Raw genomic sequence first — 26,626 nt, forward strand, 5'->3', positions numbered from 1 at the left:
CCATTTATAAAAATTTGATTTATTCGCTCTTTTTTCTAGAACACATTTACTGCATTAAGATACACCAATACAGTTAAATGACCCATCACCAATGGGTTTCTATAAAGACTTCCTTCTCCACTGGCCATTTCCTCTTCTATGGAGACTAAAATTGCCAGGGAGATAGAGTTTCCCAACCCAAGTGATTAGAGACCTTTCAACACCCTCAGTGCAATCAGGCTTGTTTGAAATGGGTCTGATTACAAAAGATTGTCGAGGACTCTGTCCCATTCCGGCTTAGCAGATGGAGTCTCCCAAATCTGGTTGATCATTATGAGCTCTGGCTTCTCTCTCTCTCTCTCTCTCTCTCTCTCTCTCTCTCTCTCTCTCTCTCTCTCTCTCTCATCTATCTTTCTCTCTCTAAAAACAGAGTCTTATACTATTACTCCTCCCAATTCCAACCCAATAAGTCAAGATTGGTGCCCTGAATCATTTTGTTTTAATTCTCAAGAGCCTTGTTAGGGAGCTCCTCCTGTCTTGTGCTGTTTGGAAATTCTCTCTTTTCTTCTTAGAAATTATTATGCAATGGTACAAGTCATTTTCTCTAGAACAGGAGTGTCCTTATTTATTGGCTCAGCAACTGAGAACATGTTTACTGTTGCCAGAAGTCTATTGACATGCAGAGGGAATGTGCAAGGGAGCACAGGGTTCCTTAAGCTTCCCCAAGGGAGAGTGTCAGCCACAGAGAACGCCTTCTAAGAGATGGCAGCTGGGACATCTGTTGAGCTAAGACTGAAGGAGGCAGGACTGGTGAGGGCTATTAAAGCAACACTTTCCAACAATTAAAAGACACACAGAGCTTGTCAAGGAAATCTGGGTAAAAGTAACAGCCATTGTTGGAATAATTTCCCCTCATGTCTACCTTTGTCAAAGCCTCACCTGTGGTTCACTTAATAGAGGTGGACATCAGTCTTAGAAGAAACTCAGTTTGGTCTTGAATGTAGATATCTTCCCCCACCTCGCTCCCTACCCAACACTATCTAAAACATTATCCAGAGGTTGGTCCAAACTGAGCTTGGCATTAAGATAACTGCCTATCAAACCTTTGATAGTCCCCCTCTCCATGGAAATTTAATCTACTTTTCTCTGGCTCACACTCATTTAAAACAACAATTGTGTTGGCCCTGTCTATCTCTCTAAAGTAACCTCTCACTGCCCTTACTGTTTTTGCACCCTAAGCTCTGACCTGAACTAGTTCCTTGAATGCTCCAAGTTACTCCGTACTTGTGCCTTACCCATGCTGCTGCTCCACTGGGCTCCCATGACTTTTGGCTTGGTTAATTCCTACCCTTCAACTCCAAAGGCAGCCTACAGGGAGGCCTTTTCTGACGCGGCACTAGGAGGTTTTTTTTTTTAATTTTTAAAAAATTTTTATTGATTTTTAGGGAGAGAGGAAGGGAGAGAGAGAAACATGGATTTGTTGTTCCACTTCTTTATGCATTCATTAGTTGAGTCTCATAGGTGCCCTGACTGGGGATCAAACCTGCAACCTTGGCGTATGGAATGATGTTCTAACCAACTGAGCTACCAGGCCAGGGCCTGACCCCGCACTAGGTTAGGTCCCCTGGGAACACACCTGTATTTTTTTTATACCTCTCTGATCTCATCTTCAGGAATTAACATTTTACTCTCTAAAATTCTATTCCTGTATTTATATTTGTATGGAATATCACTGGACAATGTAATAGGAATTAATAACACTTGTTTGGGCAGTAGAATGACTGGGAGACAGGAGTGGGAGGAAGATGCTTCATTGCATATATACTTTTTGTTCCTTTTGAACTTTGATACTATGTACATTAATGCCTATTTCAATCGATACAATTCAAATTTAAAAACAACAAAAAAATCTCAGCTGCAGAAGAAATTCTACACTCTTCTCAGATTAACATCTTGTAGGCATATTTTCAAATCTGTCTTTTTTAAAAAAACTATATAATTTTAATTTCACAAATAATATGTAAATTATCTTCATTATAAATGCCAATGCAAATTAGTCTTTCTGCTACCAGGCTTCTCTAACATGATACTCATGTAATTTCCATCCTGCTCTTGAATGTGTTTTAAGTTGAGTGTTAAAAAAAAAAAAATTCTGGTGTATATTCCCAACATGAAGAGAATCAATTGTTTTAAAAGTGTGGACTTGAGCTGTTTTTAAATGAATAATGTTGGATTTTGCTGAAAGGGCTCTTTAGAGTGATCAGCTGTCCCAGTTTCCCCAGAACTGAAGAGGTTCCCAGGATGCTGGACTTTCAGGGTTAAAACCAGGGAAGTCCCATACAAACAGTCCCTGCCCAACCGATTGGACTGAACCCTGACCAAAGAGAAGGGATGCTTGAGGTACCACACAAGGTTCTGGGGCATGGCAACTGATCACCAGCCTGGTTTTATAGCTCTTTCCTCATCTTTCCAGAAGCACTGTTCATCAATTCTCTGACATTTTAAATTCTACTTTAAATTTCTTAATGAAATAAATGGCATAAAAAAAGAATTTCTATGACATTTGATGCCATTATGTTCTAACTGAAGCTGGGAGATTTATCACCTTTAATGGTGCATGTAAAGTAAATCTTATTTTTAACTTTAGACCCAAAAAGAAAATATACCATTCTGACATTTTTTCTGAAACAGTCCAAGACTTATTAAATCAAGAACCACTGAATACAATTGTATAATATGGTAGAAATAGTAATTCAAAAGTAAATTAGCAGATTATAATAATGAGTTTGTGAGAGAGGCAGAAAGACCTATAAAAAGTCCTCAAGCTGAGAAAAAAGTGAAGAAGGTTTATTTCAGTTAGAAGTTGATACAGAGAGCTCGCTGCATTTTCAGCCTAAAACTGAAATGCATACTGAATAAGGCTGTTCTGGACTTCATTAGCCAGTAATCTATGTACATAAGAATGACAATGAGCAAAAAAAAATGTGGTGGAGCAAAATAAGTAAGTTTTTCAAAATAAAGGTCTTTTAACGGCAGTTGGCTAATTAGTAAGAACTGGACAAGCAAAGCTATGTTTTCCTCTTGGATGCTTTCCCCTACTCACAGTTTCATTTGCTCATTTCAGGAGCCTACAGGTGGAGGGGCACTTTCAGATACTCTGTGGGTCTTTGCAAAAAGATGGAAGCTATAGACTGGAGGCTTTGTCCTCAGACAGACAAGTTAGATCAAACAGAGCACTTTCAAATGCTTTACTTTGGCAATTTCAGATGGTTTTGGGTAGGAATTCTTTTTTTTTTTTAAATATTTCTTTATTGATTTCATAGAGGAAGGGAGAGGGATAGAGAGATAGAAACATCAATGATGAGAGAGAATCATTGATTGGCTGCCTCCTGCACGCCCCCTACTGGGGATCGAGCTCACAAGCCGGGCATGTGCCCTTGGCCTGAATCAAACCTGGGACCCCTCAGTCCACAGGTCGACGCTCTATCCACTGAGCCAAACCGGCCCGGGCCAGGGTAGGAATTCTTTACCTGGAAAACTTTCTGGATGTACAAAACCATCTGAAAGTTAGAAACCACCTGCACAATTTTGTGTTTGTATCTGTGTGTTTTCCTGCGGAAAACGTCTTTGGTTTCTTTAAATTTTCAAAGGGTTCTATCACCCCAAAACATTTAGCAAAAATTGAAGTGCTAGGGAAAAGTTCTCTTTCTCTAATCCCTTTGGCAAAAGGGTTTGATGGGGCTGAAAAGCCAGCTCTGTAAGTAGAGGAAAGGACAGTACACTTATTCTTTACCCATTAGAGGCACCGACAGATACACACTACAGACAAATTGATAGACACACATACAGATTGCTTGTTGGTTACGGAGAAGAGGTGGGCACATTTGCATAGGGGCTAAGAAATCTCCAGGGAGGAAAGAAATCTAGGCCCCAGTACTTTCCTTTTCCAGTTTAATATAACATTGCTAATGGGGTGGAGAGGTCCTGAATGAGGCCAACTGACTAGAAAAAGAAAAAGAAAAAACAGTTAGCTCTCTCCAAAAGGTTAAAGGAACCCCCAGGAAGAGCAAAGTCGGAACTGGTAACTTGGACTCTATATAACGTCAGAAAAAAATACCCGAAACTTAGAAATAGGAAAATGCTTGCTGGGTGTTTGTTCTTCAGGGCAGTGCTAAGCTGCCTTTCTATCGCCAGGGCCACTTTATAACTCAAGGGAGGCAGAGGTTAACTTACAGGTTTTTGTCTTATGGGGTTTTAGACAGAAGAAATTCCATTATATATGGTAGAACAGATATCATAAAGGTTGAATTTATGATCATGTTGGACATTAACAAATCCTTTTCAAAAACTTAGGTAAAATTCACACAACATAAAATTAACCATTAACTATTTTAAAGTGTAACCTTTACTGGCATTTAGTACATTGAGAATGTTGTATAACCATCACTTTTATTTACTCTAAAATATTTCCTTTTTTAAATTTTCATTTATTTATTTATTTTTTTTAGAGAAAGAGAAAGATCAGTATGTTATTCCACTTATTTATGCATTCATTGGTTGCTTCTGGTATGTGTCCTGACCAGGTATTGAACTCACAACCTTGGTGCATCAGAACAGCACTCAAACTAACTGAGCTACCTGGGTAGGGCTTACTCTAAAACGTTTTCATCAACTCAAAGGAATCTCTGTACCCATTAAGCAGTGACTCCCTATTCCACCATACTCCTAGCTCCTGGCAACCATTAATCTGCTTTCAGTCTTTATGGATTTGCTTCTTCTGGATCTTTTGTGTAAGTGGAATTTTACAATATGTGACCTTTTGTATATGGCTTCTTTTATTTAGCTTAATGTTTTGTTTTGTTTTTATTGATTTTTTACAGAGAGGAAGGGAGAGGGATAGAGAGTTGGAAACATCAATGAGAGAGAAACATTGACCAGCTGCCTCCTGCACACCTCCTCCTGGGGATGTGCCCGCAACCAAGGTACATGCCCTTGACCGGAATTGAACCTTGGACCTTTCAGTCCGCAGGCCGATGCTCTATCCACTGAGCCAAACCAGTTAGGGCCAGTTTAATGTTTTTGAGATTCATCTATGCTGTAGCATGCATTGATCCGTCATTCCTTTTTATGGCTGAGTAATATTCCACTATATGGATATACCATACTAGAGACCCAGTGCACAAAATTCTTGCATTTGGGGGGGAGGGGTTCCTCAGCCTGGCCTGTGCCCTCTCACAGTCGGGGAGCCCTTGGGGGATGTCCGACTGATGGCATGGGGAGTGGGCCTAAGCTGGCAATCGACACCCTTAGGGCTGCTGGGGAGGTGGGAGAGGCTCCCACCACCCAGCCTTGAGCCCGGCTTCTGGCTGAGCATCTTCCCCCTGGTGGTCAGTGCGTGTCATAGCGACTAGTCATTTAGTCGATTTGCATATTAGCCTTTTATTATATAGGATTTGTTTATTCATTACCAGTTGATGAACATTTAGGTTGTTTCCACTTTTTGGGCACTGTGAACAATTGATACTATGACCATTGTCATAAGTGTTTGTTTGAATATATGTTTTCAATTCCTTTGGGTATATATTTAGGAATGGAATAGCTGGGTCATATAGTAATTTTATGTTTAACTGTTTGAGGAAGTGGCAAACTGGTTTTCATGGGGCTACCCTATTTTACATTCCAACAGAAAAGAAACATACAATGAATCCAATTTCTTTAATCCTTGTCAACATATATTTTCCATTTTTGGGGAGTTATGGCCAACCTAGTGAGTGCGATCTTACTGTGGTTTTGATTTGCATTTACCTAATGACACTGAGCATCTTTTTATGTGCTTGTTGGTCATTTGTATATCTTCTTTGGAGAAATGTCTCTTCAAATTCTTTGCCCATTTTTAAATTGGGTTTTCTTTTTGATGTTGTTATATGAATTCTTTATATGTTCTGGATATTAAATAAATCTTTATCAGATATGTGGTCAGAATATTTTCTCTCATTATGTGGATGTTTTTCACTCTCTTGATAAAGTCCAGTTTGTTTATTTATTTATTTAAAATATATTTTTATTGATTTCAGAGAAGAAGGGAGAGGGAGAGAGATAGAAACATCAATGATGAGAGAGAATCATTGATCGGCTACCTCCTGCACACTCCCTACTAGGGATGGAGCCTGCAACTCAGGCATGTGCCCTTGACCAGAATTAAACTGGGACCCTTCAGTAAGTAGGCCGACCCTCTATCCACTGAGCCAAACCAGCTTGGGCCAGTTTATTTATTTATTTTTCTTTTGTTTATTGTCCTCTTGATGTCATATCTAAAAAACATTGTGAAATCCAAGGTCATGAAGAGTTACTCCTATGTTTTCTTCCAAGTTTTATAGTTTTAGCTCTTTTGGTCTTTGATCCATTTTGAATTAATTTTTGTATGTGATATGAGTTAAGGGTCCAACTTCATTCTTTTACATGTGGATAACCAGTTACCCAGGACCATTTGTTTAAAAGACTGTTTTTACTTCATTGAATGGCCTTGACATTCTTGTAAAAAATCACCTAAATACAAATGTATGGGTCTATTTCTGGGACTCTGTTCAATTCTATTTGTGTGTGTGAGAGCGTGTGTGTGAGCGTGTGTGTGTGTGTGTGTGTGTGTGTGTGTGCGCACGTGCGCACGCCAGTCTCACATTGTTTTGATTACTATAGCTTTATAATAAGTTTTAGAATCAGCAACTATGAGTCTTCTAACACTGTTCTTCTTTTTCACAATTGTTTTGCCTACTCAGGGTTCCTTGCAATTCCATATGAATTTTAGGATCGGGTTTTCTATTTCTGCAAAAAAGGTATTGAGATTTTTATAGGAATTACATTGAAAATTATGTTTTAGCAATGAGGTCATAACTAATTTTAGGGAAGTGGTTCAATCACTTTGGAGTAACTTGGGGAGGTTAACACAATACTGTTGGGTTCCACCACCAGAGATTCTGGTGTAATGATCTGGGGCACAGCATGGCTATTTTTTTTTTTTTTTTTTTTACAGCTTCCCAGATGATTCTAACTGCACCCAGGTTGAGACTTACTATCATAGTGGAAGTTCTAGTAAAACCACTTCTGAGATAGTCTCACTGGTGCTTCAGGATCCTCATTGGCAAAAGTGGCTGTGAGTGGGTATCATTGAAAAGATGTAATGTCTTATGTTGACTGTGGGTATCCTTATGTGAGAGAAACACTAGGAAAAAGGGACAGTTTTCTCGTATATCTTCCCATCCCTGTGGCTCCTTTCTGTCTAAGAAAGCTGAAACTGAGTCCTTCTCATATGTTGCAAAAGAATAACGCAGCCTGTTGTCTCCAAAACAATGACAAGTAAGACACAACCTAAAGCACAACTCCATCAGGTGGTAAATATGTTATTAAACCAACAAAAAGTAATAAAGGGATGGATAGAATATGTTATTAAACCAACAAAAAGTAATAAAGGGATGGATAGAATAAAAATGGGAGCTTTGGCAAAGAGGTTGGTAGCCTTGGCAGGCTAGCAAGGGAGATATTTGGACTATAGTGATGCCTTCTTTGCTTTTGCAGAAAAAGATGAAGATACAGGGGGATTGGATTTGGCATGATATGGGGATGCAGGGACAGTCTCTCACAGTGTTAATCATTTTTTCAGTGTTCCTTCTTACACTTGTGGCCTCTCTCTTTTCCTGCACATCTGTCACTTAGGTTAATTCCTCTTCTCTGACTGGTCTCTATAGCCTCTGAAAAAAGATTACTTCTAAGAGGCAGTTTTGTATAGGGATGGGGCACACAGACTTTGGAGCCAAACTTCCAGGGATTGTAGCCCAGTTCCACTACCTATTAGATATGGAATTTTGGGAAAGTTACTTATTACCTTGATTTGCTCACTTGTGAAATGGGGGAAATTATAGTATCTTCTTTATAGAATTATTGTGAGTTAATACATAAACACACTTAAAATAGCTCCTTGCATAGAATGAGTGCTCTGTAAATGTTAGCAATTTCATTGTTATATTGTTACTAGAAGCCCGATGCACGAAGATTCATGCTAGAATGGGCTTTCCTTTCCCTGGCTGCCGGCACTTCCTTTCCACTCTGGCCCAGGCCCTTTCTGCTCAGGCCCCGGAGCTGCCTCTTTCCGCTCTGGCCCCGCCTTCCCATGCTGCCCAGAGGCCCTGAGAGACTGGTGGTGAGGCAGAACCCCTACGTTGTCGCCATGGAGACAACACAAGTGTCCTGCCCCGTCACTCAGCGCCTGTGTATGCAAATTAACCGCTATCTTTGTTGGGTTAATTTGCATATCACTCCTGATTGGCTGGTGGTGTAGCGGAGGTACAGTCAATTTACATGTTTGCCTATTATTAGGTAAGATTAGTGCTCAGGAGTTAAGAGGCTTCAGTTGGAGTAACAAGGAGGCACAGAAGTGAAGTCTTCAGGGCCCTAGAGGAGGAAATCTCTGAAAGTGGGTTCATGGAGAATGTGTGGTCTTGATGCTATCAGTGAGAAATTCTGCACAAAGAATAACTTGCATAGGAGGTAGATTGGATGGATCGGGCATCTGCTTTACACAACCAGGTAGGTAGATTCTGTCTCACTGTTGATTGGCCTGGCAGATGCAATTCTTCCTGGTAAATGTGGTTCTGTCTGGGGGACAGAGAGAGAGACAACAGGCCTCCCAAAGGGATTTCATCCTCTGTTTTCAGTTGCCATGCTCCAGTACTTCCCAGGCCACGGTGGTTGACTCACAAGCTTTCCTTGTTTACATGCCTACTACCACTGCTGCAACACTGTGGCCATTCTCTACACTATGCCAAAGATGTAGATAAACCTGACCCCTCCTCTTTGCCCACAATTGCTGCTCAACCCTTCCATAGACTGAGGCAAAGACAGAAGTACAGAAGTAAGTGATTCCAATGTGAGGTTGCCAGCTGTTTCATAGGCCCAGATTCTTTCCTTCTTTCTCCTCTGCCATCCACAGTGTATCAACGACATGTGTTCCTTCAAGGTTACAAGTTGGCTGCAGCAGCAGCAAAAATCAACAATCAAAAGCAGGAAGGGAGAGAGAAAGAAATTGATCTCATTCATTTCTTTCTGTATCCCAGGAAACTTCCCTCTCAAATTCCATTGAACAGAATTGGGTCTCATGTTTACCCCTAACTTGAAGGAGGCTCAGAAATGGAGTAGCTGGATTTTCAGCTTCATTTGGAAGGTTCTGCTAGCAAGAAAGAAGGGTAGTAATGGCTTTTAGGTTAGCAACTGTAAGTGTCTGCTACCCAATACCACTTTCTGTTATATGACCAGACTTGAGCAGGCTGACATATGTCATTGGGACAAAATAGATTTGTTTAAAGATGCTACTGACTACAGGCAAATCCCCGTGTGTCTCCCTGACCCCCTCATCAAACTGAGTCCTGATTCAATATTGCTGTGGCTAGGGAGCCCTATGTGTCTTCTTCCTTTAGGCTTCTGTAGAATTTGTGATCCCCTAAGAGCCAATTTAATTTAATTAATCTAATAAAGGACAATACCAGAGAAAGCTACTATTGTGCCGCAATGCTCAGGAGATAGCTCTACTTGCTTATTTTTTAAAAGTTTGGTTAAAAATCCAATAAAACAAATAGATTATAATGTATAATTATCGTTAAGCTCAGAATAGATTATTTTCATGCACTTATGAAAAAAATATTCCAGTATTCTTATCCAGCCTTGCATTTGGCAGTAAATTCACTGAGTTGATCCTCTTTGTCTTACTTCTAGGTTTGCTCTGTGTCATTATTAGAAAGTCTAACTTTTTTTTGCATTTATTCCATTTTTTTAATCTTTTTTTTTGCCTAAGCTTTTAAAAATAATTATTATTTAACAATGCAAATTGGTTGTAAAGAAGATACAAATTATATAAAACTATAGGAAGCAAAAAGGAGAAAGTGTCCCTCTCCTGTCCTCTCCTGCCCCTTAACCATTTCTCTATCCTGAAATACCCCTCCCCAGAGTTGTCCATAGTTCATTTCATTCTTGATTTAGGCCCACACAGATATACATATATACATATGCACATATAGACTTGAGAGCTTTTAAAAAACCACACATACATTACATACAGTATTGTTCTACATCTTTTCTTTTTCATTTAATAATATATCCTAGTCAACTTTCCATATGCTTATATGTTTATTTTTATCACATTACATTTCATGTAATGTACCTTTTGCAATTTTAAGCACATTTTTATTTTGCTCTCCTCCTTTTTTTCCATAGAAAAAAGCTCCCCCTTGACCAACGCTATAGTGACCATTTAAAGAGTTTTACAAACAGCTCTAATAAACTTTAGGAATATTTGTCTTTATAGAATACAACTTTCTCTAGCATGGAATTGGGTAGAAGAGGACTCTATGATTTTATAATGATGATGATTATGATAACCCCTACTTGTGTTTATACATTTTAAGACAATTTTCTATAAAGGATCTCATTTAAAAGATCTAATGCTATTTTGTTCTGGAAGTGCCTGCAGATTCTTCTGATAAAACTATTTTTATTGTAATAAAGTGTTGAGCTTGGAACAGCATGATACTGCTGTTATTACTACCATGCAATCAGTATTTAATATAGATGAAAATTAATAGCACCGACATTACTTCATGCCCAGCCTTACTCTGTTTGAATGTGGGCTTCCTGACTATATCCTGCTGTTTCCTACTTCAAAGCTTCAAAATACATGAGGAAAAATTGACAAAATTAGAGGGAGAAAGCAAATGCACAATTATAATACTAGATTTTGATACTCCATCACAAGAATTAATATAAAAACTAGATGTGAAAATTCTGAACAGTACTATCAATCACCTTGACTGATTGATATAGGATACTATACCATGACCAGAATACATACTTTTTTAAAAAACTTTTTATTGATTTTTTTTACAGAGAGGAAAAGAGAGGGATAGAGAGTTAGAAACATCGATGAGAGAGAAACACCGATCAACCGCCTACCACCCACCCCGCACTGGGGATATGTCTGCAACCAAGGTACATGCCCCTGACTGGAATTGAACCCGGGACCCTTCAGTCCACAGGCCGACGCTCTATCCACTGAGCCAAACTGGTCAGGGCCAGAATACATACTTTTTAAGGTCTCATGATAAATCATAAAAATAACTGTGTCATAAACAAGTCTCAATAAATTTTAAAAGAATCACACAAAGTATGTTTTCTGACTATAGAAGAATTAAATTAAAAATTAATAACAATACAATATCTAGAAAACCTTGAATATTTAGAACTTACACAACATACTTTTAAATAATTCATGAGTCAAAGAAGAAATCACAGAGGGAATTAGAAAGTATTTTGAGCATTATGGTAAAGAATATGTAATATGTCAGAATTTTGTGGAATAAAGCTCTAATAGCATTTTGAAGGAAGGATGAAATTTTAAATGCTTATATCAGTGACCAAAGATTGCAAATTCATAAGAAGCTAAAATAAGAGGACTAAAGTAAACCCAAATAAGAAAAAGGGAAAAATAATAAAGATAAGAGAGGATCAATAAAATGCAAACTGATAAACAATAAGGAAAATTAACCAATCAAAAAGTTGGTTCTTTGAAATTATCAACAAAATTGACTAACCCCTATCTAGAAAGATGAAGGGAAAAACAAAACACAAATCACCTATATCAGGAGTTAAATAGATGCTTTTATTACAGATTTTACAGGCATTCAAAGGATAATATAATATTTTAAACAACTTAATGCCAAAAAGCAATAAGTATATTTAACAGACCAGATGAAACTAACAAATTTCTTGAAAAATACAACTTACTTAAACTGATAACAGGTGAAACAGAAAATCTAGATAGCTCTATTTCTAGTAGAGAAATTAATTATATTATAAAAAACTCTCCCACAAATAAAACACCAGGTCCAGATAGTTTCACTGGTGAATTCTATCAAATCCTTAAGTAAGATTTAAAACCACTATGACATAATCTTTATCAGGAAAGGAAGGAGAGAACACATCCTCATTCATTTTATGAGGCTAACATAAACCCAAACCTGAGAAAGATATTACAAAAAAGTTAGTTACAGATCAATATTCCTCAGAAACATGGATGCAAAATCCTTAGCAAAAAAAATTAGCAAATCAAGTGCAACAATATAAAAAGGACGAGATATCATGATCAAGTAGGGTTTATTCCAGAAATACAAGATTGACTTAACATTATAAACTCAACTGATGTCCCTTTTTCCTGCCAGCCCTGATACTCTCCACTTTTGCCAAGAGATATGAGGCAGGCATGTGGAACTTGCAGGAGAACATCTACCACAGTAGGAGGCCTGGTTCCAAAATATTCTTTGTCTCCATAGGCTCAAAAGTCTCCTCCCTCACCCAATGACACCAAGTGAGCAATAGGAAGATCCTGCCGCGTCCTTCTCTCACCCGGAGACACCTGGTGGCTTTGCCTGGGGAAACCTCTTCTGCCTCCCAGATAGCACCAGATATATCAGATAAACAGAGCAGACCAAAATAACATTACAATAGCTCTAAAAATTAAACTGCCATTGAAACCAAGCAAGTAGGCCAAGATCCACACTCTAATCCTAAGTAAGGTGACTGACTGCTAAAATGAGATTTACATAGGACCCAGAGTTCCTTAATAAAATGAACAAAATGTGCAGAATAAAATTGAAAACCTCCTAACATACCAAGAACCAAGAACATCACAATTTGAATGAGAAACAACAATTAACTGACATGAATACTGAAATAAATCAGATTTTAAAGCATCCAACATAAAAGTTTTCAGTAATCAATTACAAATTCTCTTGAAACAAATGAAAATGGAAAAATAGGAAATCTCAATAAAAAAATAGAAGTTATAAAAAAAGAACCAAATGAAAATGATAGAACTAAATAAAAATAACAGACATTTAAAAAACTTGCTGGATGGGCTTAAAAATGGAGTGGAAATGAGAGAGAATAGGATCAGTGAACTTGAGAACAGAACAACAAAATTAATTCCATCTGAACAACAGAGGAACTAGAACAAAATAAATAAAAATCACTTCAGAGACCTGGTGGAAATATTGAAAGATCAAACATTTTTATCATCAGAGCCCCAGAAATTCAGGATAAGGCAATAGGGCGGGGGAGCTGAAAGAGTATTTGAAGAAATAATGTTAACTCCCCATATTTGGTAAAAGAAACAAATCCACAGATCCAAGAAGCTGAGCAAATCCCAAATATAACAAATGAAAAACCCCCATACAGTGATACATATAATTTAACTTTGCAAGCTAAAGATATAGAAAAAAGATCTTGAAAGTAGCCATAGAGAAACAATGCATTCCTAGTATGTATAGGGGACCATCAATACAAATGAGAGAAGAATGAAACCATGGAAGCCAGAATTAGATTATTTTTGAGGTGCTGAAGTAAAACAATTGAGTTTTATAAAAAATATTTGATGATTGAAACAAAAATTATACCATTTGATGTCCAAAGCAATGATATTTAAAAGTGGAGAAAGTAAAGGAATCTAAATAGAATTGAGATTTCTACACACAAAGAGGTAAAAGGTTGATACCAGTAAATGTTGTCACATATATATTAAAATACCCAGAATAACCATTATAAAAACTATACAAAGATATGAATTCAAAAACACTACAAATTAGGATAAAATCCTAAAAAGTCATCAAGCAATACACAAGAAATCAAAACCAGAGAAACAAAAACAGAATCTAGAGGAAACGCATGGAAAATATTAATCTACATTAATAAAAGAGAATCATGTAAATTGACCATACCTTCGTTACGCCCACAGCCAATCAGGAGTGAGTATGCAAATTAACCTAACAAAGATGGAAGTTAATTTGCATACGCAGGCACGGAGCGAAGACTGAAGACAGTGTAGAAGTAAGCCAAGCGCTGCAGAAGGGAGAAAAGCTGCAGAGAAGGGAGAGAGGCAGCGGAGACAGGAGGGGAGCGAGGCAGTGGAGACAGGAGGGGAGTGAGGCAACGAAGACGGCAGGGAGCGAGGCCACAGGAAGCCCTATTCTTGCAGGAATCTTCCTGCAACGGGCCTCTAGTTAATAATAATGGCTTGGGTTGATTTCTGGGCTCTCTGTTCTGTTCCATTGATCTATATGCCTGTTCTTGTGCCATTACCAGGCTGTTTTGATCACAGTGAAAACAGCCCAAGTGCCTATCAGATGAGTGAATAAAAAAAGCTGTGATACATTTACACCATGGAATAATATCCAGTAGTGAAATAAAAAGGATCTTTTACCCTTTGAGACAGTATACTAGTAGAGGGATCTAGAGAGTATTAGGCTAAGTGAAATAAGCCAGTGAGAGAAATACAAGTATCACATGATCTCACTCATATGTGGAATCTAATGAACAAAATAAACTTATGCACAACAACAAACAAAATCCAGAGACATTGAAGCGTGCAACAGACTGATGTATTTCAGAGGGAAGAGGGCAGGAGACAGGAAGAGATTAATGAGTGAATTTATATGCATAGTCCAAGGACAGGCAATAGGGTGGTGAAGGCCTGGGGAAGGGAAAGGAGAGGGGTGGAGGGGGTCAATTGGGGAAAAGAAAGGGGACATCTGTAATACTTTCAAGAACAAAGATCATTTTTTTTTTTAAAAAGGTGGTCCTTTTGAAAAACCAATAAAATGGATAAACGTTGGTAAGGCTGACAAAAATAAAAATATACGGGATCAAAACGGGACCCAGGTAACAGACAGAGATGGCCGACAGCAGCTGCCCTCTCACTGCAACAAGACTTGTTTGAGTTGTCTTGTACACATGGTATGGGGAAGTGGGTTTTTGATATCTAAATCCAACCTAGCACCAGGAATTCTCAGGGCCTACTCAAGAAGGTAAATAATCCTTTCCACTAATATTTACAGGGTAAAATAAGATTGTTGTTAGAGTATTAAATTTTACAGTAAAATAATAGTCAAGTTCTCAGACTAATTTAAATTGGCTAAGTGAAATAAGCAAATATTCTAGAAAAATTAATGGTACTGGACAAAAAGCTCTTCCTAAAGTGTTAACTAAAATTTTTATTGGTAGTTCATCTCATGGCAAAATTGTGTAACATGTAATGGACCTAAAGCAGTCATATTTTAGTGCAAAAAATTAAAATTTAAAAGCTATCAAGACTACATTATAAAATTTCCAAAAGCCTCCTAATATTTAAATCATAAAAGGGGGGATAGTAGAAGAATATCATGTAAGGAAAACTATCCTGTAAGTAAATTACATCTAGAAAATTTTTACTTTAGAAAATTAACTTTCATTTGTAATGCTAACAGCAAGACACCCATGAAAAACACACATGGTGTCAAAACAAGCCAAAGGAAAATCGTTAGGGCAAAAAATGAAAAAGGATCCCAAGTCAAATTTGTAGAAAAGATTCCTTTATTAACTTTTGGTCAAGAATATGTTTCTATACTTTCAGAAAACAACTCCAAGACCATGTGGATTCCTGCAACAGAGAGGAATTGACAGAACTGCTCCAGCCATGAAGACAGAAAAGAAACAGTCCAGAGATGGAAGACGCTGACGACACTTTGCCATACTAGCAGTCAGCAGCTGTGCATCGCTGCAGGTTGCCCAGGACCAAACCAGAGAGGGTCGGACCTGCATTACCACCATTTGTCCACCATCCAGAACTGAAATATCATTGCTGACATGTACACATAAGGAACTGTTTGACATTGAAATTGGGACTCAAAAGAACTGTTGGCCCAGAAAGAAACTCACTACAGACTGATTCATTTGCCTCCCAGCATAACCATTATTGCTTGTCTTCTTTTCAGTTTTTATAAGTGTATTTCTAGTATCACATGATCTCACTCATCTAGGGGAAATAATGAACAACATAAACTGATGAACAAAAACAGACCTGGAGACAGGGAAGCATTGATCAGACTGTCAGACCTCAGAGGGAAGGTAGGGGAGGGTGGGGGTAAAGGGGAGAGATCAACCAAAGGACTTGGATGCATGCATATAAGCCTAACCAGCGGTCACAGACAACGGGTGTTGGGGGCATGCATGGGGAGGGGTTTGGGATGGGAATGGGGGGATGAGGACAAATATGCGATACCTTATCAATAAAGAAATTAATAAAAAAAATATACAGGAAAGGAATTCTCTACATTAAGAATGAAAGAGGGGATGTCACTAGAGATCCTACAGCCATTTAAAAGATAAGAGAATACTATGAACAGCTTTATCTTTATAAACTTGACAACTTATAAGAAACGGACCAATTCCTCAAAAACCACAAACTACCCAAACCCAACTAATATGAAATAGAAAATCAGAATAACCTTGTAGGCATTTTTTAAAAATTGATTTCATAATGTAAAAATACTCTAAAGGCCTAGATGTTTTCTTTGAAGAATTCTGTGAAACATTTGAAGAAGAATTAACTCCAATTTTATATACTGTATTTCAGAAAGTAGAAGAGGAAACACTTTCCGATTTAATTTATGAGGTCTGTATTACCATGATACCAAAACCAGATAAATATAATACAAACAAAAAAACAAAACCCCCAAACCTACAAACCAATCCTATCTAATAAAGAGGGAATATGCTAATTAACCATCACTCTGTCACAAAGATGGCTGCACCCACAGCTGAGGCCAAGTTCCCATAAGGAGCCTTAACAAGCAATCAGCAGGGACCTGAGGCTATGCCCTCCCCTGCCCCCATGGGGCTTGACAGGAGACCTCAGGCTAAGCCCCCGACCCGGCAGGGCTTGACAGGGGACTTCAGGCTGGCAGGGCTTGACAGGGTATCTCAGGCTGCGCCCCCCACCCGGCGGGGCTTAACAGGGAACCTCAGGCCGCCTTCCACACCCAGCAGGGCTTGACAGGGGACCTCAAGGTGCTCTTCCCATCCTGGTGCTGGGCTAGGGGACCTCAGGCTGCTTCCCCCACCCCATTGCCAGGCCAGGGGACCTCAGGCCACGGCCCCCAACTGGCAGGGCTTGACGGAGGACCTCAAGGTACGCTTCCCATCCTGGTGCTGGGCTAGGGGACCTCAGGCTGCTCCCCCAGCTCCAGCGCCAGGCCAGGGGACCTCAGGCCATGCCCCCTACCAGGTGGGGCTTGACAGGGGACTTCAGGCCGTGCCCCCCACCCCGGCACCAGGCTGGGGGACCTCAGGCCACACCCTCTGCCCCAGCACCGAGCCAGGGAACCTGAGGCTGCGCCCCCTTGCCTGGCAGGGCTTGATAGGGGACCTCAAGGTGCACCCCCAGTGCTGGGTCAGGGGAACTCAGGCCGCGCCCCCCGCCCAGGGGGGACCTGAGGCTGCACCTCCCTGCCGATGGGGGTTGACAGGGGACCTGAGGTTGTTCACCCCCCCCCCCCGCCGGTATCGGGCCGGGGGACCTGAGGCTGTGCCCCCCCTGCCTGGCGAGGCTTGACAGGGGAACTCAGGCCATGCCCCCGACCCCGGTCTGGGCTGGGGGACCTCAGGTCATGCCCCCCATCCTGGCACCGGGCCAGGGGACCTGAGGCTACGTTCCCTGCCTGGCAGGGCTTGACAAGGGTGGGACTAGCCAGGTCTGGATCTATCCCAATGAGGGGGGGGGGGAGGCCGGGTCTGGGTCTCATGCAATTTTGAGGCGCAGGTGGGTGGGCGGGGACTTGACTCTGGGTCCCGTGGTGTGCCCCAGACTCTGACAGGAGGAAAGTTTTTGTATACATTTTACTAATTTTCTTTCATCTCTCACACTTCTATTACAGAGCAAGGGCAAATAGCAATATTAAATTATTTCCTCTAATTAATACCATTTTAATGTGTACAAATTTCGTGCACCGGGCCACTAGTATCTCTCATAAACTTTTAAAAATCCTCAACAAAATATTATCAAACCAAATCCAACAATGTGTGAAAAATTATGCACCCTGACTAGTGACATGTACCCTTTTGCCATGTAAAGCAATATTCACAGGTCCTTGGGATGAATTTATTCCAGCTATGCAAGGTTGACTCAATATTTGGAAATCAGTAAATATAATCTACCATATCAACAAAATACAAGGGAAAAATCATAATATATATCTGTACTATATATGTATATATAACATATAAAACGTATTTATAATATATTTGAAATGTATTTTTATGCACTAGCCACAAATAAGAAAATAAAGTTTAAATTTCACATACAGTGGTGCTCCCAAACACAAAATACTTAAAACAAATCTACCAGTAATGTCCAAGACTTTTTTTTTTTGTTGTTAATCCTCACCCAATGATATTATTTTCATTGATTTTTAGAGAGTGGAAGGAAGGGGGAGAGACAGAAAGAAACATCGATGTGAGAGAGACCCATGAACTAGTTGCCTCCTACATGTGCCTTTACCAGGGCTGGAGATTGCAACCTGCAATTGACGTACGTGCTCTTGATGGGAATCAAACCTGAGACCCTTCACTCCATGGGCCAATGCTCTAACCCATGAGCCAAACCCGCTAGGGCTGTCCAAGACTTTTACACTGAAAACATTGTCAAGATTTTAAAGAAGACCCAAATAAATGAATATATTTATATATACCATGTTAATGGGTTGTGAAACCAAATATTGATAAGATGTCAATTTACTCCAAGCTGACCTATAGATTCAACACAATCTCAAACTAAATTTCAATCATTTTTTAAGAGAAATTAATGAAACAGCTTTTAAAAGTCAATGTAGATATAAACAAGCTAAAACTGTCAAAACAATAAAAGAAGCCTCACTCTTCAATGGATAAGATAGATTCTACCTTATGATTATTGTATTTATCATGTTTTATTGTAATTATTATTAATATAATGTGTGTTCCTTGCCCCGGCTGGGTGGCTCAGTTGGTTGGCTCAGCATTGTCCCATACACCAAAAGGTTTCGGGTTTGATTCCTGGTGAGGGCACATACCCAAGTTGTGGGTTAGATGGCTGGTGGGGCAACTGATCAATGTTTCTCTCTCACATTGATGTTTCTCTCTCTCTCTCTCTCTCTCTCTCTCTCTCTCTCTCTCTCTCTCCAAAATCAATAAAAACATATCCTTGGGTGGGGATTAAAAAAAAAATGTGTGCTCCTTGAGGACAGAAACCATGTCTTAATTATCTCTGTCTTAATCATCCGCCTTAACACAGCACGAATGCTTTTAGTAAAATGTGCTAAACTGTTTAAAATATAATGACCATTTTGTATTTCTATGACTTTAATTTGAGAAAAATGAAAGACAGCACATCTAAATCACTGAGTATTTGAGCATGACTTTCTGGTAGTAACATCAGGAATGTAGCCAACTTTTTCTCTTTCCAAGAGCAAGTCCAGAATCTTGGGACTCAGATTTCCATTTAATACATGGGGACTTCCCTGGAGGTTATTCAGAGTTGGGTTTTACATCCAAAGGTTGGAGTCTGGCTTCAGTCAACTCTAGATTTAATTATTCATGGCAAATATTACTAGCTAATTAACACCTTTGAATCTGATAATTCCTATATCTGATTGCATGTGGTTTCCCTTTCTTTAGCATTACTAGTATGTATCACTCAATTCTTCAAGGTGAAACAGATGAACCCCTTAAACTTTTAAGGTGAAAAACTTGGCTCTGGGCAACATCAGCCAATGGATTTTATATCTTGCCAATTCTTAAATATTTTATTCTTAATTCACAGCCCTATGGACTTTGATAAACCCAAAAGGCCATTCACTTTCTCTTCATAGAAGTTGCAAATTGATATTGGTCTATATTTGTGTATTTCCAACCATTCTTCCTACCCAAAGTTGTTTACTTGCAGTGATAGTTGGTCCAGCTTAGTGTCTATTGATATCATCCATAAGAGCTTTTGAAGTCATTTGGTATTTGATTGCTCATGTTCAGGAAACTTCATAGCACACTATTGAAGTCAACCCAGTCAAAGCTTGTCTTTCCTTTCATTAGGTTATTTAGGATGGCACTAAGTCAAATACAGGAAGCTTTTTCTATCTATAATGAACAAGATGCTCCTATGTGATTTTCTGGATTTCTCAGTCTCACATTTTCTGACCAAGAAGATTTAAACAATATGAAGGTAATGCAGAAGAAATAACCTGTTCAGATAAGTCAGTCCAACACTGTCTACTCTGAGGATGGTTGAGGGAAACACAAACAAGGCTAGGGCAATTCTATAGTCTTTAGATAGCATCCAACCAGTCAATGTTTGGTGGACATCTGTAACATGCCAGGTTAAGCTCTATGAAGACTCCAGTGATGAAAAAGACATACATATTTAAAAAAAAAGTATGTGATAAAAATGAATAGAGGGGTCTGAATCAATGCTGTTAGCTCTGAAGAGGGAAAAGACCTTACAAGTAGCTATCTTACCTAATAATAGACAAACATAGAAATTGATCGTACCTCTGCCATGCCACCAGCCAATCAGGAGTGATATGCAAATTAACCCAACCAAGATGGTGGGTAAATTTGCATATGAAGGGGGGGGGCAGTGCCAGGGCCCGACACATGGTCAATCGGGGGCCTGGGGTGGTGGGGTGGGCAGTGCCAGGCCCCAACTGCAGAGTCCCAGTCCACTGGGGGCCCGGGGAGGCAGGGCCCCACCTGCAAAGTCCCGTTCCATCGGGAACTTGAGGAGGCGGGGCGGGCAGCATCAGGCCCCAACTGCGGGGTCCTGGTCCATCGGGGGCCCGGGGAGGCTGGGTGGGCAGCGCCAGGCCCCACCTGGTGGGTCCGGATCCATCAGGGGCCCAGGGAGGTGGGGAGGGCAGCGCCAGGCCCTAACCGTGGGGTCCAGGTCCATCCGGAGCCTGGGGAGTCGAGGCGGGTAGCGCAAGGCTTTTTAGGCTGCTGTATGGCATGAGGGAAGGCCCACATTTCCTGCTGTTTCTAGCAACACAATTGTCTATTTATTGTGCCTGAATTCTTCTGCCCCCTTACAAGGACTCTAAATTCCCTTGGGAGTTGATTTTCAATGATAGCTGTTCATGGGCATTACTTGAGGAGTGTGTGTGTGTGTGTGTGTGTGTGTGTGTGTGTGTGTGTGTGTAAAATATTCCAAACAACAAGTCTACCCCTTCAGAAATTAGTGTTCTAATTCTGTCCAATTTCCATAGATTCTGATTTTGCTGATTCGGAGAGTATCCAGCCAACAGTAAATTTTAAGTGTCCCTGAATGATTCTAACTTGTGGGTTAGAAGCCACTGCTTATGTTTATGCAAACACAAGAGCCAAATATCCAGGTAAAATACAGAAATCTTAATTGTATAGCTCAATAAATGTTTACCTATGTCTACACCCAGGTAGCCACCATCCAGAATGTTCTGTTGAATCTTTATCCATTAGCAATAAAGGCAGAACCAGCTACTTATCTTGGAGAGAGGAAAAAGAGAAAACAAAGGAGATTGTGTGGGAATATGTAATAATACCTCAAAACAGTACCTCATAATAATTTTATTTATCAGATTATAGGCTCTTACTCAACTGTGTTGTACTTACCGGCAGTCGGACATCCCCGAGGGGGTCCCAGATTGGAGAGGGTGCAGGCCTGACTGAGGGACCCCCCCACCCCCCGCCATGCACAAATTTTGTGCACTGGGCTACTAGTACTCTAGAAGATTTCATGGAGGGACATGGTAATTGAACTGAGTTTTAAAGGATGGATAATAGTTCCATAGGGAAGGAAATACATGCCAGGTAGATGAAAGAGCACATGCAAAAGCCTAGAAATAACACACACAAAGTCCTAGAAGTAAAAAAAGTCAGAAAGGGGTCAAATCTATCTGTCATGGACTACGTGCATGGTTTTCTGTCAGCAAAACTTCAATATGCCAGCTCTTTTATTTATAATGAAGAGATAGGAAGCAGTTGATCTGTTTGACCAAGACTCATTCTGTACAGAGGCTATCTAGGGAATTCCAATTGGAGGGAGAAGATATTCTTTTTCAAAGAATAGCTTACTCTCTTTGCAGAATCCAGTTTATATGTAAAGATTTTGCCTTGCACACATACACAGGCATTCGTTTCCTCTCCGTTGAACAAGGTTGAGGGAATTAGGGCATGATTCTATTTTGACCTAAGCTGGGTCTCATTAGGTTGGACCCAAAGGTAAAGGGCTTTCCAGAAAAAAAAAAATGAGGTTGATACAATTTGATGATTAGGGCTTGATACAAATATTTGAAAATTACAGCATTTTAGAGTTGGAAGAATCTTAGTGACTATTGAGTCTTTTAAAAAAATTTTTTATTGTTTAAAGTATTACATATATTAGTACATATATCTCCTTTTTTTTCCCCATTGACTTTCCCCCAGCGTCCCCTACCCCCTGTCGCATGCCCTCATCCCACCCCTCCAGTGTCTTGTGTCCATTGGTGTGCTTATATGCATGCATACAAGTCCTTTGGCTGATCTATTTCCCTCCCTCCCTAACACTCCCCAGCCTTCCCGCTGTAATTTGACAGTCTGGTGGGTGCTTTACTGTCTCTGTATCTATCTTTTATTTATCAGATTATAATGTTCTTTATTTTCCATAAATGAGTGAGATCATGTGGTATTTTTCTTTCATTGCCTGGCTTATATCATTTAACATAATGCCCTCCAGGTCCATCCATGCTGCTGCAAATGGTAAGAATTTCTTCTTTTTTTATAGCAGCGTAGTATTCCATTGTGTAGATGTACCATAGTTTTCTAATCCATTCATCTGCTGATGAGAATTTAGGCTGTTTCTAAATCTTAGCTATGGTGAATTGGGCTGCTATGAAAATAGGGGTGCATATATCCTTTCTGATTGGTGTTTCTAGTTTCTTGGGATATATTCCTAGAAGTGGTATTACTGGGTCAAATGGGAGCTCCATTTTTAGTTTTTTGAGGAAACTCCATACTGTTCTCCACAGTGGCTGCACCAGTCTGCATTTCCACCAGCAGTGCACAAGGGTTCCTTTTTCTCCACATCCTCGCCAGCGCTTGTCTTCTGTTGATTTGTTGATGATTGCCATTCTGACAGGTGTGAGATGGTACACCACTGTCGTTTTGATTTGCATCTCTCAGAAAATTAGTGACTTTGAGCATGTTTTAAATGTGTCTTTTGGCCTTCCTTCTGTCTTCTTTTGAAAAAATTCAATTTAGGTCCGTTGCCCATTTTTTTTATTGGATCATTTATCTTCCTTTTATTAAGTTGTAGATGTTAAAGATTAAACCTTTATCAGTGATAACATTTGCAAATATGTTCTCCCATACAGTGGGTTTTCTTGTTGTTTTGTTGATGGTTTCTTTTGCTGTGAAAAAGCTTTTTATTTTGAGGTAGTCCCATTTGTTTATTTTCTCTTTGGCTTCCATTGCCCTAAGAGCAGTATCGGTGAAGAAATTGCTTCGGCATATGTCTGAGATTTTGCTGCCTGTGGATTCCTCTAGTATTTTTATGGTTTCGCGTCTTATGTTTAAGTCCTGTATCCATTTTGATTTTATTTTTGTGTATGGTGTCAGTTGGTGGTCTAGTTTCATTTTTTTTGCATGTATCTGTCCAATTTTCCCAACACCATTTATTGAAGAGACTGTCTTGACTCAATTGTATGTTCATGCCTCCTTTGTCAAATATTAATTGAGCATAGTGGTTTGGTTTGATATCTGGGTTCTCTATTCTATTTCATTGGTCTGTATGTCTGTCTTGTGCCAGTACTAGGCTGTTTTGAGAACAGTGGCCTTGTAATACAGCTTGAAATCTGGTATTGAGATCCCTCCTACTTTGTTCTTCTTTCTCAGGATTTCTGTGGCTATTCGGGGTCTTTTTTATTCCAGATGAGTTTTTGGAAAGTTCTTTCTAGGTATGTGAAATATGCCATTGGTATTTTAATGGGGAGTGCATTGTATCTATAGATTGCTTTGGGTAGTATGGCCAGGACATTTTAATGATATTGATTCTCCCAATCCATGAACATGGTATGTTCTTCCATCTGTTTACATCTTCCTCTATCTCTTTTTTCAGTGTCGTGTAGTTTTCCGCATATAGGTCTTTTACCTCCTTAGTTAAGTTTATTCCTAGGTATCTTAATTTTTATGGTGCGATGGTAAATGGGACTGCTTTTTTAGTCTCTCTTTCTGTAAGTTCACTATTGGTGTATAGAAATGCCATAGATTTCTTGGCATTAATTTTGTATCCTGCTACATTGCCAAATTCATTTATTAAGTCTATTAGTTTTTTGATGGAGTCTTTCGGGTTTTTATGTACAATATCATGTCATCTGCAAATAAGGCCAGCTTTACTTCCTCTTTTCCAATTTGGATGCCTTTTATTTCTTCTTCTTGTCTAATTGCAATGGCTAATACTTCCAGTACTATGTTGAACAGGAGTGTTGAGAGTGGGCATCCCTGTCTTGTTCCTGTTCTTAGGGGAAATGTTTTTAGTTTTTGACCATTGAATATGATGTTAGCTGTGGGTTTATCATATATGGCTTTTATTATGTTGAGGTATGATCCTTCTATTCCAACTTGTTGACAGTTTTTATCAAGAAAGGGTTTTGGGGCCGAAACCGGTTTGGCTCAGTGGATAGAGCGTCGGCCTGCGGACTGAAAGGTCCCAGGTTTGATTCCGGTCAGGGCACATACCTTGGTTGCGGGCACATCCCCAGTGGGGGGTGTGCAGGAGGCAGCTGATCGATGTTTCTCTCTCATCGATGTTTCTAACTCTCTATCCCGCTCCCTTCCTCTCTGTGAAAAATCAATAAAATATATTTAAAAAAAAAAGAAAGGGTGTTGGATTTTGTCAAATGCTTTTTCTGCATCAATTGATATGACTATGTGATTTTTATCTCTTAATTTGTTTATGTGATGTATCACGTTTATTGATTTGCAGATATTGTACCATCCTTGCATTCCCGGGATAAATCCTACTTGGTCATGGTGTATGATCTTTCTGATGTAGTGCTGGATCTGATTTGCTAGAACTTTGTTGAGGATTTTGGCACCTATGTTCATGAGGGATATTTGCCTGTAATTCTCTTTCATTGTGTTGTCTTTATCTGGTTTTGGTATTAGGGTGATGCTGGCTTCATAGAAGGAGCTTGGAAGTGTTCCTTCCTCTTGAATTTTTTTGAATAGTCTGAGGAGGATAGGTTTTAGTTGTTCCTTGAATGTTTGGTAAAACTCCCCTGTGAAGCTGTCTGGCCCCAGGCTTTTGTTTGCCGGAAGCTTTTTGATGACTGCTTCAATTTCTTCCATAGTTATTGGCCTAGTGAGATGTTTAGATTCTTCCTGATTGAGTTTTGGAAGGTTATATTTTTCTAGGAATATGTCCATTTCCTCTAGGTTGTCCAGTTTGTTGGAATAGAGTTGTTCTTAGTATTTTTTTTAACAATCCTTTGTATTTCTGTGTGTTCTGTTGTTATTTCTCCTCTTTCATTTCTGATTTTGTTTATTTGGGTCCTCTCTCTTTGCTTCTTGGTGAGCCTGGGTAGAGGTTCATCAATTTTGTTTATCCTTTCAAAGAACCAGCTCTTGTTTTTGTTGATCTTTTGTATTGTTTTTTTTTTTTGTGTTTTTTTTTTTGTTTTTGTCTCTATGTTGTTTATCTCCACCCTGATATTTATTATTTCCTTCCTTCTGCTTACACTGGGCTTTTCTTGTTGCTCTCTTTCTAACTCTTTGAGTTGTAGGGTTAGGTAATTTATTACCATTGTTTCTTGTTTTTTTTTTTTTTGTTTGTTTTGTTTTTTTTTTGTTTTTTTTTTTGCAGTAGGCTTGTAGAGCTATGAACTTCCCTCTCAAGACTGCTTTCGCTTTGTCCCATAGATTTTGGATTGTTGTGATTTCATTGTCATTTGTTGCCATGATGTTTTTTATTTCTTCCTTGATCTCTCTGGTAACCCAGTCATTGTTTAATAGCATGCTGTTTAATCTCCATGTGTTTGATTTCTTGGATTGTTTTTATTGTAGTTGATTTCCAGTTTTATGCCACTGTGATCTGAGAAGATGCTTGATATGATTTCTATCTTCTTGAATTTTAAGAGACTTTGCCTATGTCCCAGCATATGGTTTATCTTTGAAAATGATCCATGTGCACTTGAGAAGAATGTATATTCTGTTGCTTTGGGGTGAAATGTTCTCATGATGTCAATTAATTCCATCTGCTCTAGTGAGTCATTTGGGATTGATGTTTCTTTGCTGACTTTTTGTTTAGAGGATTTGTCCAATGGTGATTGGGGGTATTAACGTCTCCTACTATGATTGTATTGCTGTAGATCTCTCCTTTGATATCCTCCAGGAGTTTTTTTTATGTATTTGGGTGCTGCTGCATTGGGTGCGTATATATTTACCAGAGTTATTTCTTCTTGTCGGATTGCTCCCTTTAGTGTTATGAAGTGGCCTTCCTTATCTCTTGTTACGTCCTCCACTTTGAGATCTAATTTATAAGATATAAGTATTGCTACCCCAGCTTTTTTTTCATTTCCATTCGCCTGAAAAACCTTTTTCCATCCCTTCACCCTCAGTCTGTGTGTGTGTGTTTTTTCTGAGGTGAGTTTTTTTTAGACAGCAGATATATGGGTCGTGTTTTCTTATCCAATCCATTAACGTATGTCTTTTGATTGGGGCATTTAATCCATTTTCATTTAAAGTTATTATTGATAGG

Source organism: Plecotus auritus (genome assembly GCF_963455305.1).
Source record: "Plecotus auritus genome assembly, chromosome: 6".
In the NCBI taxonomy this organism is placed as follows: domain Eukaryota; kingdom Metazoa; phylum Chordata; class Mammalia; order Chiroptera; family Vespertilionidae; genus Plecotus; species Plecotus auritus.